Below are 13,003 nucleotides of genomic sequence, written 5' to 3'. Positions count from 1 at the left end.
TTTCCACACATGCTAGCATAACCAAATTTACAGCATTTACTAGTTACCATATCAACATTATATAGAGAAAAAAGGTGTGCCAAAATTCAAAAGTCTTTTGAAGATATCGCTGAAAATGTATTTTACCATAGTAAAATTATATTTCTGGCTTAAGTACATTTTTCATCTCAGTTTTTATTACTCATTTAAAATGAGACAAATCTGCTATTATTTTAATCTCCAATCTGTTATTTATCAGTTTAGATTATTTTTTAACGCTTCGCTAACTATCACAAGACATAACCGGTTTTAAATTCCAGTTGCGCAGATGGGGCACGTTGTAGCACTGCGTTACAATGTGCTATTCTATGTCATTAGCGATGTAATTCACACTATTTACTTTAATACATTTTAATGATAAACGACGAGAAACAGCTGAATAAAGACTGACAGTCAATGTTTAATGTTAAGAAATGATTATTTCAAGACATGTAAAGCATTTTGGCTCGTTTAAGTGGGCCGTCCCAAGCATGGTGGCAATGTGTTCATTGTCAAACTCCAAAATCAGATTATTTTTAATTCTTAAAAAACGCCATTATTTTATTTGAAATAAATAATTATTTTATTTTATTCACAAAATATTTTAGTTTGCCTTGTATATTTTTTTCATGCGATCAGATGATATTTTAAGCTGTCATATGGTCATGTTACAACGTGCCCCTCAGCTGTTACAATGTACCCCACCTACGGGGCATGTTGTCACATTTCACTTCCAATTTTCGAGGGTAAATAAAGAAAAACGTATACACTGTAATTATGAAACAAAGCGACATATTTGTACTAGACAAGTGTGAAATTACTGTGGATAAAAAAAATGATACTCTGAACCCCATGTGGATTTACACAATTTGAGAAAGTCAAAAAGTGTTACTTTGTGACCCGCTCTCCCTTAACCCTTTAACGTGTGACATCAGGAATGTGATACACACAGTAAGCCTACACAAAATCAGTAGACTAGAGTGCAACTATAAAAAGTAATTGGCGCGAGGGAGGATCCAGCCGTGTTGTATTGCTTTGCTGTTGCTATGAAATGTTGCTATGAGCTCTGAAGAACGCTGACACGTTCCAAAACAAAGTTGATAACGTGCCGCTAGATATGTTTAAATGCGTGTAATTCGTTAGAAAAACTCTAACGTTAACCCATCAACTGTCTTTAATTAATTAATGTCCTAAAAAGTGTTTAGTATCATAATGCGAAAGACGCAGTCTGCAGTGTCGAGCGCCGCCGATGATGTAGTGGTGCAGCTCCGCGAGCTCTGGAGAAGATACGAGCATCACTGCATGCAGACTGACAGCTGTCCCAGTGCAGTGCTCAAGCAGGACATTCTTCACCACAGCGACAAACAGGAGCCTCTCAGAAAGGTACTTTACAGAGTAAAACTGTTAATGCGGCTAATGAAGTGGGCTGGAAACCGAGAAGTTGAAATTCAAGTCCATTCAAAATGTATGAACTGTTAGCTTGGATTGTTAAGATTACTGAAAGACACTTAAAGGAATAGTCAAAATGTTGTAATTTACTTTATTCTGTCATTACGTTCCGAGCTCGTATGCATTTCGTTCTACTGCGGAACACAATATATATATACGAATATTGAGGTATGTTTAAGCTGCTTTTGTTATGAAAGTCTATTTTTTTTTTGTCCATGTGATGAAAGTGCTCCAAACCTTTCAAGTGTGAAATGAATCCATAACACTCCAGTATTATTTATTTATTTATTTGCTTACTTATGTTTACATTTTCACAACCAGATATGGAGGGGGTTTTAACAATGGACATTTGTGATCAAAGAATTTGGCATTCAGAATGATAAAGTTTACAAAATTGTCAACGTATCAAAGTTTTCCTTAAATTCGTTTTTGCAATCAATCAATACATACATACAGGGTTTGAAATTAACACCCGCCGATCCATTTACCGCTACTTTCCTGCGATTATCGATGCGCCTATCTACGGCAGATTTTTATGGAGCCATACTGATCTCAATAATAATTCACGCAAAAGACGCGATGCACACATGCGTAACCCAATTCACATGCATAAGAAATATTTAACGTGCACAAAAAATATATATATATTCACAAAAACCAATTCACATGCACAACATCAGAATAAATATTCATAAAAATCGCGTGCCCTGGGCGTGCCTACCTGGATGCTGACGTCATCAGCTCGAGACCACCGTTCAAGTTACGATTTAGAAGAGGTAAGTGCAGTTGATCGTTTTATTTCAGTTAACTAGCCAAGTAAAGGTTTATCGTTTTATTTTTGCATGTTTACCTAAAACTTGGAAGTTAAATTGGTCGTTTAGACACTCGCTAACATGAACAATGTAAGCCAGCGGCTGCTGTTTAGAGTATTTTGATTTAATATTGATCAATTCTTATGTTTATTTAATAAAGAATCATTATCCACGTGGATGCCATACCACATTAAGATATTAGATTCAGAAACTCAGTGTAAAGCATAGAATAATGTTTTTACTGATGGGACATGTGGTAAATAAATATAAGATTATGAAAATATACTTTTTGTTTATTGAGAATATGAAAGAGCTGTCACAGCAGAGCTTGTCTTGTGTGTAAAGTCCTGTGATGGCTCGCATTCAAGTGATGACAGTGTGATAACATGCACACATTGGAGACTGTGTACATTTCATTTAAGTTTGTTTATGCTGCAGATACTATTTATTTCAGAATTGTGAGGCTGATGATGTATAAGTAGCTGCTGAGACTATTCCTACTTCATCCCCTGCCACAAGTTATGAGCTGATGTGAATCTAGAAGTTTCATTTGGAACTGTAACTCTTTCAAAACAGTCATGTTGCAACCCATTCTTTTTGACAGTTTCAACAGCTTTTTAAGTCATGCATCATTACTACATGTTTTGTTTTGTTTATAACAGGACCCCATAACTTTGTACATGTTCAAGGTGTAAAGCTTTATGCATTGTGAAATGTTCTTGTTATTGTTCTGGTTTTATGTCAGAATTAAAACATTCAAAACAAGTCAGTTGTTACAGTTGCTGTATAAGATTTATTAAAGTTTTCTGAATACTTTGGGAATGTCCATGAAATGACCTGACCATGATTCATTGCAATGTGCCTGTAACATGAAATATGAATAGACAATTATAGAGTACAAACGTAGCACAGTTGAATATATGTCTCTCGCATAGGTCTGAGACTGGCTTGATACCAGTTTGACGCTGTGCTAGAAGTTCACAGTATTTAAACCTCAGTTACACTGAATGGCTGGTATAGTGTCTCATTTAGAGTCTTTAGCATTCTTTTCAAGTTAATTTTATGGCTGAATGATAATTGTATCAGTGTAATCATGTGAAAAGTCAATTAATCAAATGTTTAAGATCCAGTCTTTCACTATCTCTCTCTGTCAGGACGTGCCAGGTTTTGGTCTGATATTCAAAGCAGTTAACACCTTGGCATGTTAACTCTTATATTTTTACAAGAGATGCAGATACAGAAAGAGCAGAAAGCATGAGATAAAGTGATAAAATAACTAAATAAAGATTACTGAATAATCTTTGTTGCATTCTTCTTTATGATCAGTCTTTGTCTGATCAGCATAAATCCCACAACTGTTACCAAGCAAACACAACTGCTGCTCGTCTTGATGTAAAAATCTTTGAGATTACAATACACAACACAACATAAGAATAACATTAACAATGGTTAATCACAGTAATATAATATGAAAAGTAAATGAATGTTGATTACATTAAGAAATGAATACATAAAGGTGATGTACATGAAAGAGATAAAGATTAATGTGAATGAAGACGTCTGTAACTGTCATCCAGATGTTGTGCCAAAGTGTTTAAATCCTGAAAAATCAAGGAAAACAATGAGTGTGTATTAATTGAACACTGCATCTTGTTGCACAAATGGTAAGTACAAATGTCCCGTTGTTCATACACTGAGTTCTCGTGAGGTCTATTCATCACTATAAAGCTATGGTTATGAGGGCAGGGTTAGCCTAAGTGGGAGCTAGGCTGGACATTGGCCACCCAGTGTTCGTGAACAAAAACAAATCCAAGGCGATTCACATTCACAGCCCATGATAGACTCGTGAATTTTGAACATTCAAAAATTTTGTACACATTGGTACATCTGTGAATTGTGTTTTGCATTTGTAAAACGTATTTTATGAATATATATTCTTATTTTGTGCATGTGAATTGTTTTTTGTAAATATATATATTCACAAACTAAACAGCAGCCACTGGCTTACATTGTTCACTTTAGCGAGTGTCTAAACGACTGATTTAACTTCCAAGTTTTAAGTAAACATGCAAAAATAAAACGATAAACCTTTACTTGGCTAGTTAACTGAAATAAAACGATCAACTGCAAATACATCTGCTAAATCGTAACTTGAACGGTGGTCTCGCGCTGATGACGTCAGCATCCAGGCAGGCACGCCCAGGGCACGCGATTAATACGCCCACAGTGTGTTATGATTGGTCGACAGACGGGGTCAAATCTGATTGGCTAAAGAGTACGAGTGTCCCGCTGGCAGTAGTTCGCTGCCAGGAAGGTCTCAAAATTCACACACAAATCCAAGGCGATTCACATTCACAGCCCATGATAGACTCCTGAATTTTTAACATTCAAAAATTTTGTACACATTTGTACATCTGTGAATTGTGTTTTGCATTTGTGAAACGTATTTTATGAATATATATTCTTATTTTGTGCACGTGAATTGGTTTTGTGAATATATATTTTTTTTCGTGCACATGAATTAGGTTTCATGAATGTGAATTGGGATTTGCACGTATGCATCATGTCTTTTGCGTGAATTATTATTCAGATCAATCTAGCTCCATAGTGTCCTGTAATTAGCATCACATGTGTCTTCAAACTTGTAATCAGTCAGTCTGCCTATTTAAATGGTGAAAAGTACTCACTGTGCTTTTTGGTATCAGGGTGTGCACCACACTGAACATGGACAAAAGAAAGCTAAGGAGAGAGTTGTCTCAAGAGATTAGAAATAAAATTATAGAAATGCATGCTAAAGGAAAAGGCTATAAGACCATCTCCAAGCAGCTTGATGCTCCTGTTACTACAGTTGCACATATTATTCAGAAGTTTAAGGTCCATGGCACTGTAGCCAACCTCCCTGGACGTGGCCGCAAGAGGAAAATTGATGACAAATCAAAGAGACGGATAGTACGAATGGTAAATCAGCATGGTTACAAATGTGATATTTATTTTATACAACAGTTCAATAAACAATAAGTTAATATTTAGAGACTTACGTTTTAGACACCATATTAAAATTTAGTAGCCAAATTGGCTGGTGAGTGAAAAAGTTAATTTCAATCCCTGCATACATACATACATACATAAAGTCTGTACAATTCGACAGTCAGAAAGCAACTGACATAAAGATTCCTCAATATTATTTTCAAATTTCCATAAACATAAAAGAGTAAAATGTTAGTTGGATACATTTTGTGCAACATATTTAATTGAATTTCTCTTACTTTATTTGAAATGCAAAATTTGTGGATACTGGCACATATTCTTCTGAAGCCATGACATGTATTATGAACAGATGATGTGTATGATGAACAGATGCAAATGTAAGTCTTTATTCCTCTTAAATTAATTTATTGATCACCTCAACTGGTGTCAAACCTCTGTGCTTCTGAAACATCATGATATTTAGTCACATGACCTGTAGGAACCAATGAGATTTTACTTTACATTGCTTTTTGTGCTTTACAGTCAAAAGAAATATATTTTTTTCGTATTACAATACAGGGTTCAGGGGAAATGTATTCAGTTGTCATTAAAATAATGTCACGGTCACTTTTTCTTATCTTTTTGGGGTGAAATTGACATGTTCATTGACAGATTTAATGAGACTCACCTGTTAATCAGTGACTCCCTTTATATGAATGTTCTGTTAAAATGTCTGCTGCACGCATCTCCTTCTCACTCACTGCCTCTGTCTGTCCCTCTCCCTCCCCTGTAGATAACGCTGTCATTGCCAGATTGTGGGCCTGCAGACGTTGTTCTCCCCAGCCTTCAGCCTCTGTTAATGGCTATACGAGACGAGCGTTACACACATGCAGAAGAATTCCACATCTGGAGTCAGTCTCTCAAGCAAAAAGATATAGCTGAGCTGGTGAGCACCGATCCCACTTTACTGTATATACTAGTTTTGTGATTGGCATTTATGGAAATCATTTAGCCTCAGGATGCTTGTTCCAGCACAAAAGAGAGAGAAAGTGTACACCAGGGCAGCCAAGTCTGCTGCAATACAACCCAAACCTTCCTGTGCAAACAAAAAAAAAAAGTTTGTTCAGCCACATCATTCACAGTAAGATATGTGTCTTTTATTTCAGCAGTAAATGGTAATGAGGCATAACTGTTAACATGTTAACTTAACACTGGATCAGTTTAGCTTTGGAAAGAGTTCTGCATTACACAACAATTTCAGGTTTCAGGTTGTTATTTTTTTTATCATCTCGGCATTTTGTTGCAAAACATTTTGGCTTTACATGTTAAATGCACCTGCTTTCTCTCTCTCTTCCTTTCCATCATTCACATTCTTTTTGTCTGTGCATTTCCACATCATTTTACATACTTCAGGCAATACAAATGTAAAAAATCTTATGGGATCAATTTCATGATACTTTTATGCATTATCAATATTAGCATACTCTTGAGAAAATATTTGCATCCTGGAATTGATTTCTAGATTGAAGGACATTTTTTTATAATTACCTTATTAAACATATCTGTGTTGTCTTTTGTCAGATGCATACATTTATCCAATTACTTCAATCAGTCAGGATACAATAAACTGTTACCAATAAAATGTTATCGACAAACTGTTTAATGCTGCTTAAAGGTGGCATATATGTATTTACACAACAGTTGCATAATGTAAATAGCCTTAACCTCCTGAGACCCTGCATCCTCATATGAGGACATTATATTTTAGTGAATTTCTCTGAGACTATACATGCCACAGTTTTACATCTGGATGTCCTGTACAGAGCACATTCAGGGCTTTTCAGAGATACTAAATGTTTGGATGTTTCACCATGACCACTCCCTCTCCTTGGTCTTCAAAAATGTCTGATATTAATTTAGTGACACTCTTATGGAAATATGATATTTTGTAATTGTCATTTAAATCTTTAAAAAAAAAATTTAACTGTGTGTCAGGGAAAGAAAATATATTTCAATATTCCTATGAAATATTATATATTGTTATGAAAATCTTGTCAATTATTACTCTCAATATTACACTTCTTATTTCATTACATGTTGCCCCAAAAACACATTAATATGCAAATTAGATTTAGTTTATAGATACATTATATATAACGAGAAAACCTGTTTGTGGCCATTTTACACACATTTTGCATGAAGAAAAATGGTATATCAAATCATTCTGTTATAACATAGTTGAGAATTATCTTTATACAAAGTTTGGTACAAAAAAAAAATCCTGAAAACTAAAAATGTATTGGTGATTTATACATAAATTGAGTCCCGATGTCCTCTACCAAGGACGTAGCATAACTTATGAATGAAATATCATTTTTTAATTTTTTTTTGTTTACATTTATTTTAATGCTCTAAACAATGTAATGACATCAAAAAATAAAATAAAAAATCCTAAAATGTTTTGCCGGGTCTTAAGAGGGTAATTTATGCCTCTGATTGGCCATTGCATTCATAAGCTCAACAGAAACATGTGTGATTGGTTATAATGCTTAACACTGCAAAAAAAAACACATAAAAAGAAATCTGATGCAACATGCGCATATCTAAATATAATACTGCAAAGTAGGGCTGGGCGATATGGCAAAAAAAATAAAATCTCGATTTTTTTGTCAGAACATTTGACCGATTCTCGATTTTTACGCTTTTTAACAAGTCAACTTGAAAATGTAACTACAACATGATTCAAGTAACTTTTTCTTTATTAACCCTCTAGTTAAAAAAAATTATATTCCAAGTGCACCACACATGAAGTTGTCAACATGATATAAAACAAATCACTTGTTAAATATCTTTGCAAAAAAGATGCATGAACTACAATTACATCTTGTAAAAACTTGTCTTATACATATTATATGTTTAGAAATAATACAAGGAAAATGCTTTAAAAAAAAATCTCAAAAGTCAAGGTCATTCAAATTCAAAATGACTGAAGATAAAACACCAGTAGACTATTAACTATAAATGCTCTGTAAAAACAATGAACTGCAGCTTTCAGCCTGTCACCATGATGCAAATATAAAATATCATAAATACAGTAGTAGTTCTTTACAGGTTTTCATTCGATTGCGCTGCTTTTCCATTGTTTTTTTCTATGTAAACATGGACGCATTTGACGGTTAATCACGTGCGCCGACATGCGGTTGGATCATTCTTTTCTCTTTACTGTTACCATTGGCATATTATCAAAGGGTCTAATTCTAACGTTTGTAATATTTCTATTTAAAATCGTGATTCCTCGATTTATAAAAAATTAAATCGTGGCAAAACATTAAATTCGAATTAATCGATAAAATCGGAAAAATCGCCCAGCCCTACTGCAAAGTGACACTTTTCATTAATTGTTCACATTTCACTTTAAACACAATAATTGTAATCATCTTAGTTTAATTCTGCAGGGCCCCCTTAAATTTGTGGGGAATATTTGTTTATTTTTGTGGCATTTTTGCCCCAAGCCCCCATTAATTTCTGATAATGTTTTCATGATACTTTTATGCAATTCCTTTTCACTGTAGCTGCATGGCAAAGAGAAATCAGTATGCTATATAAGTCTCCTTTTGTGTTTCATGAAGAAGAAAAAAGCACACAAGTTTGGAACGACATGAGGAATTGGAGTAAATGATGATCAAATTGTCATTTTTGGGTGAGATTTTGCTTAGACCATAGAAGCAACTGAAGACGTTGTTTTGCCACAGAGACACTTCTGTTCTGTTATGGATATAGAAAATTGGACTTATTATCACTGTGGTGGTGCTTTTTAGTTCGTGAGGTGATTGGCTGCCTACCACTGGTCTGTATTTTCAACAAGAACCGCAATACCTCTGAGGCTATGGCGGGTTGTCAAACCCATGAAAAACTGACTAAAATCAGGAGATTTACTTGCTACTGCCAAAACTTTTGATTATGTTTCCAGCCCTATAAGACTTGTAACTTCTGTAAGAAAAACCTGAGAGATGAAATCACGTTCTAAACTTTTTTTTATTATTTAAAACTGATATATACAGTACAGAATGTAGGCCTATCAACAAACATTTAGTTTGAAGCCAACTCGCATTGTCTTTGAAGCCAACTCGCATAGATCAACTCTGCTCCAGGAGAGCCACTGTCCTGTAGATTTTAATTTGGATCTTGAAGACTTAGTTTAAATTGTTCAGGTGTTGGTTTATAGTTGGAGGACAGTGGCCCTCAGATTTTAATTTCAACTGTAGATGTAGATATACCCTAGTGAAAAAATAGTATACGTAAAGGGTTAGTTCACCCAAAAATGAAAATTCTGTCATTAATTACTCACCCTCGTGTTGTTCCAAACCCGTTAGACCTTCGTTCATCTTCGGAACACAATTTAAGATATTTTTGATGAAATATGAGGTCTCTCTGACCCTCCCATAGACAGCAAGGTAACTACCACATTCAAGGTCCAGAAAAGTACCAAGATGATCGACAAAGTAGTCCGTGTGACATCAGTGGTTCAACTGTAAAGTTACGAAGCTACGAGAATACTTTTTTCCGCAAAGAAAACAAAAATAACTTTATTCCACATTTTCGTGTCTACGGCGTCACTTTGGTGATAAGTTGATGGAGAAGTATATTTTAGAAGTATACTTTAGGTTTAAAAGCAACAAATCAACCATGGATGCAACCATGGTTCACCTCTTGGAAATATATGTCCAGGTTTCTGTTTCCAAACATTGTGTGCAATTTAGCAAAATTATGCTGTAATATCATTGTATTACATTTCCTAAACCACTCTATATAACCAATGAAAAGGCCCCTCTTCAGGCAATGCATGCTTTTGCTGGTTATATGTTATGGTTACTGACATACGTTTATTATCCTGCAGTCCACACCTATTTTCATTCCCTTCCAGGGGCAAAATGTTCACACTTCAGCTCATATAAATTGGAAAAATGTGTCCAATTAAAGGGTGAGATTTACTTCCAGAACAGCTTTGATGCTGTGAAAATCACTGCCATATGCCACTGACCTGCAGACAATGAATGTAAGGATAACAATATGGTGGATAAGCATGCAATTGAAGTTCTGCACTTGAATGCTGTTAGGACAATCCTAACATATAAATTTGGCACATACACAGATTTATATGTGCCGGTCAGATGGTTATAACAATACGTGCCTGGGAGTTCTATAAGGGGTCCTCGATCATTTTTAAGATGTTGATGAGATTCTGGGAGGTTTTGTACTACTGTAGATCATCACTAATCTATGGAATGACGTTCAAGGAGAGCTTCATATAGGCTACAATAGATAACTGTATGTAATTATTCTTTTTCTCACAGTTAGAAAGAGATCACACATGGCAGTTTTGTCAAGAGCTTTGATCTCTGTGTATTTATTTCAGTAAGCCAGTTGAGTGACTAATTGATTAGCAGCAGTGACTGTGAGTGTACAAACCAGCCTTAAATCTCTTGGACTATGATGGAATGAACCAAAATTGAACCAAATTTGTACATTATCTGTAGAAAAAGTGAGTGGTGTCTGCATGTACAAAACTTACCATCAATGCTAAAGTGTTATTGGTTCTTGTCATAGTGTTGTTGTAATGTAAATGGAGTTGACTGTGTGCAAAATAATAGTAATTGTAAAATCCATGATTGTAAATTCACCACATTAGATGCATTTCACCAACCCAGCTGCATAATTTAATGCATATGTGTTTGTTCTGACAGTGCCTTCTTTTGGAGAAGAGGGGGAGGACAGTTTATCCCTTCAGATCGCTGGAGCTACTTGATTGCAGACTAACTGAATGGTCTCTGGAAAGATTAGGTAAGGCTGCAGGCATCAGCTACCTCACCAATCTCTGCCTGGACTACACACGGTGAGTGGACATCTGATTGTGTATTGTGTGAATGTCCTCAGATGCACTTTGAAATCCTGAAATCTTGAAAAATTGCACAATACTGCATGTGCAATCAGCACTGTGATTGATATGACCAATAAAATCGTCAGAATTGGCTGTGGGGCATGGTTTGCATTTAACAAGTTTGGGGGAAAAGTCACACAAAGTGACAATACTATAATGCTTCAAAGAAGCAGTATAATCAAAGAAGCTGTAACTGTGAGTTTACACAGTTTCACAGTTAAGCCCGAGTTCACTGAAAGTGTCATCGTACACTGCATTTACATTTTGTGTAGCACAAGCATTCCAGTTTTCACTTCAAAGCATACAGTATATTAAGTGTTACACTGCTCAGAAATAAAGGTACAAAAGCTGTCACTGGGGCGATACCTTTTCAAAAGTTACACCTTTGTACCTAAAGCATCCATATTGGTACCTTAAAGGTGTATATTAATATCTGAAATGCACATATTAGTACCTAAAAGGTACAAAAGTTTTCTACATCTAGAAAATGAAATTATTCCCAGTATCAACAATGCTCAACCTTTTAAAAAAACAACTTGTTGCAATCCCATAATATTATATATATATATTTTTTTTGTTGTTTGTTTTTTTTTTTTGCCATAATCCTGGGAATCAAACCCATAACTTTGGCATAGCTGGAATTATTATTTGTTGGCCTTTCACACAGAACATATTTTTGCATTTCAGTGTGCTGGTGTTCCATTGGTTGCATGTAAACATTATCTAGACCGACGTGTTTGACCATTGCACTCACATATTGTTTCTTTTGCAGCATCTCACGCCTGACACACTGGTATAAAAATGCATTGCTCACGTTAAAAGAGGTTAAAGGAATTCCTAAAAGAAATGTCTCTAGACCTTGCAATTTTGTTCCACTTTTTTACACAAGAATGTGTTTTGTGTGAATGGCTCCTTACAATGCCATCCTACTGACTGAGTTAGAGTATACTTTGGAAAATATTTAGCACTTTGTTTCACTAGTTTCAGCAAGTATTTTTTCCCATCTTCAGTGTGTTTTTAAAGGTTTAATAATCACCTCTCTTCTCTGTCTGCCTGTCTGTTTTTCTCTCAGCATGGGACAGGAAGGGTTGAAAGGTTTGCTGACTGGAGGTTTGGGGGCCAGTCAAATATCTTCCCTGAGTTTGTGTTATTGTGGTTTGGGTTCATGGAGCGGAGCTCTGCTAGCTTCACTCCTCACCAACAGTTCTGTGAGGTACGGATTGTTACGACCACTGAGGCTTATGTTTCTCATTAACCTATGAATCTCTGTGACTCCTGGGATCCATCAGCTTCTTCAGAAACATTTCATCACATATTAATTCATGAATGTGAGCTTCAGCTGATGACTGCTTACAGCTGACAACATCTTACTGGTCCACAGGGGTTTTATGAGTGGAAATGAGTTACAGGGCCCTCTCTTATGTGGGCTTAAAGAAAGGCTATTTTGACAATCCACTAGATCATCCACACACTTTCCACCACTCTGTGCATAGAGACAGCTCCACTCTGTCTGAGAGAGTTCATCTGCACATTCCAAGAATTTCTAGAAATGTCTCTGTCCTGCCATATCAGTTGCACCACCTCTGAAGGTTTAGTTAATTTGCTGTGTTGAGTGTAGTACACCCAAGTATCTGTTTTAAGTTATATTTTTGGCCTTTCTGTGATAGGAAAGTTAGGATAGAGACAGGAAACAACTGGAGACGAAAGAGGAGAATGGGATGGGGAAAGGGTCATGTGAGCGTTCAGGACTAGCCTTACGAAAAATAAGTTTATTCAAGTGTGCTATCAGTATACTTCTTTTAAACTAAAAATAGGAACG

The 13,003-nt window shown here is 35.5% G+C and overlaps 1 pseudogene; it reads left to right on the top strand.

The window, feature by feature from the left end:
• The first annotated feature begins 1,230 nt into the window (after positions 1-1,230).
• The window catches only part of LOC107684601 (uncharacterized), a 25,483-nt pseudogene continuing 13,710 nt past the window's right edge, over positions 1,231-13,003 (top strand).

This window comes from Sinocyclocheilus anshuiensis, unplaced genomic scaffold (assembly GCF_001515605.1).
Source record: "Sinocyclocheilus anshuiensis isolate Anshui unplaced genomic scaffold, SAMN03320099.WGS_v1.1 scaffold41, whole genome shotgun sequence".
Taxonomy (NCBI): domain Eukaryota; kingdom Metazoa; phylum Chordata; class Actinopteri; order Cypriniformes; family Cyprinidae; genus Sinocyclocheilus; species Sinocyclocheilus anshuiensis.
The sequence above is the reverse complement of the archived record's forward strand: the minus strand, read 5'-3'. Positions and strand labels throughout refer to the sequence as shown.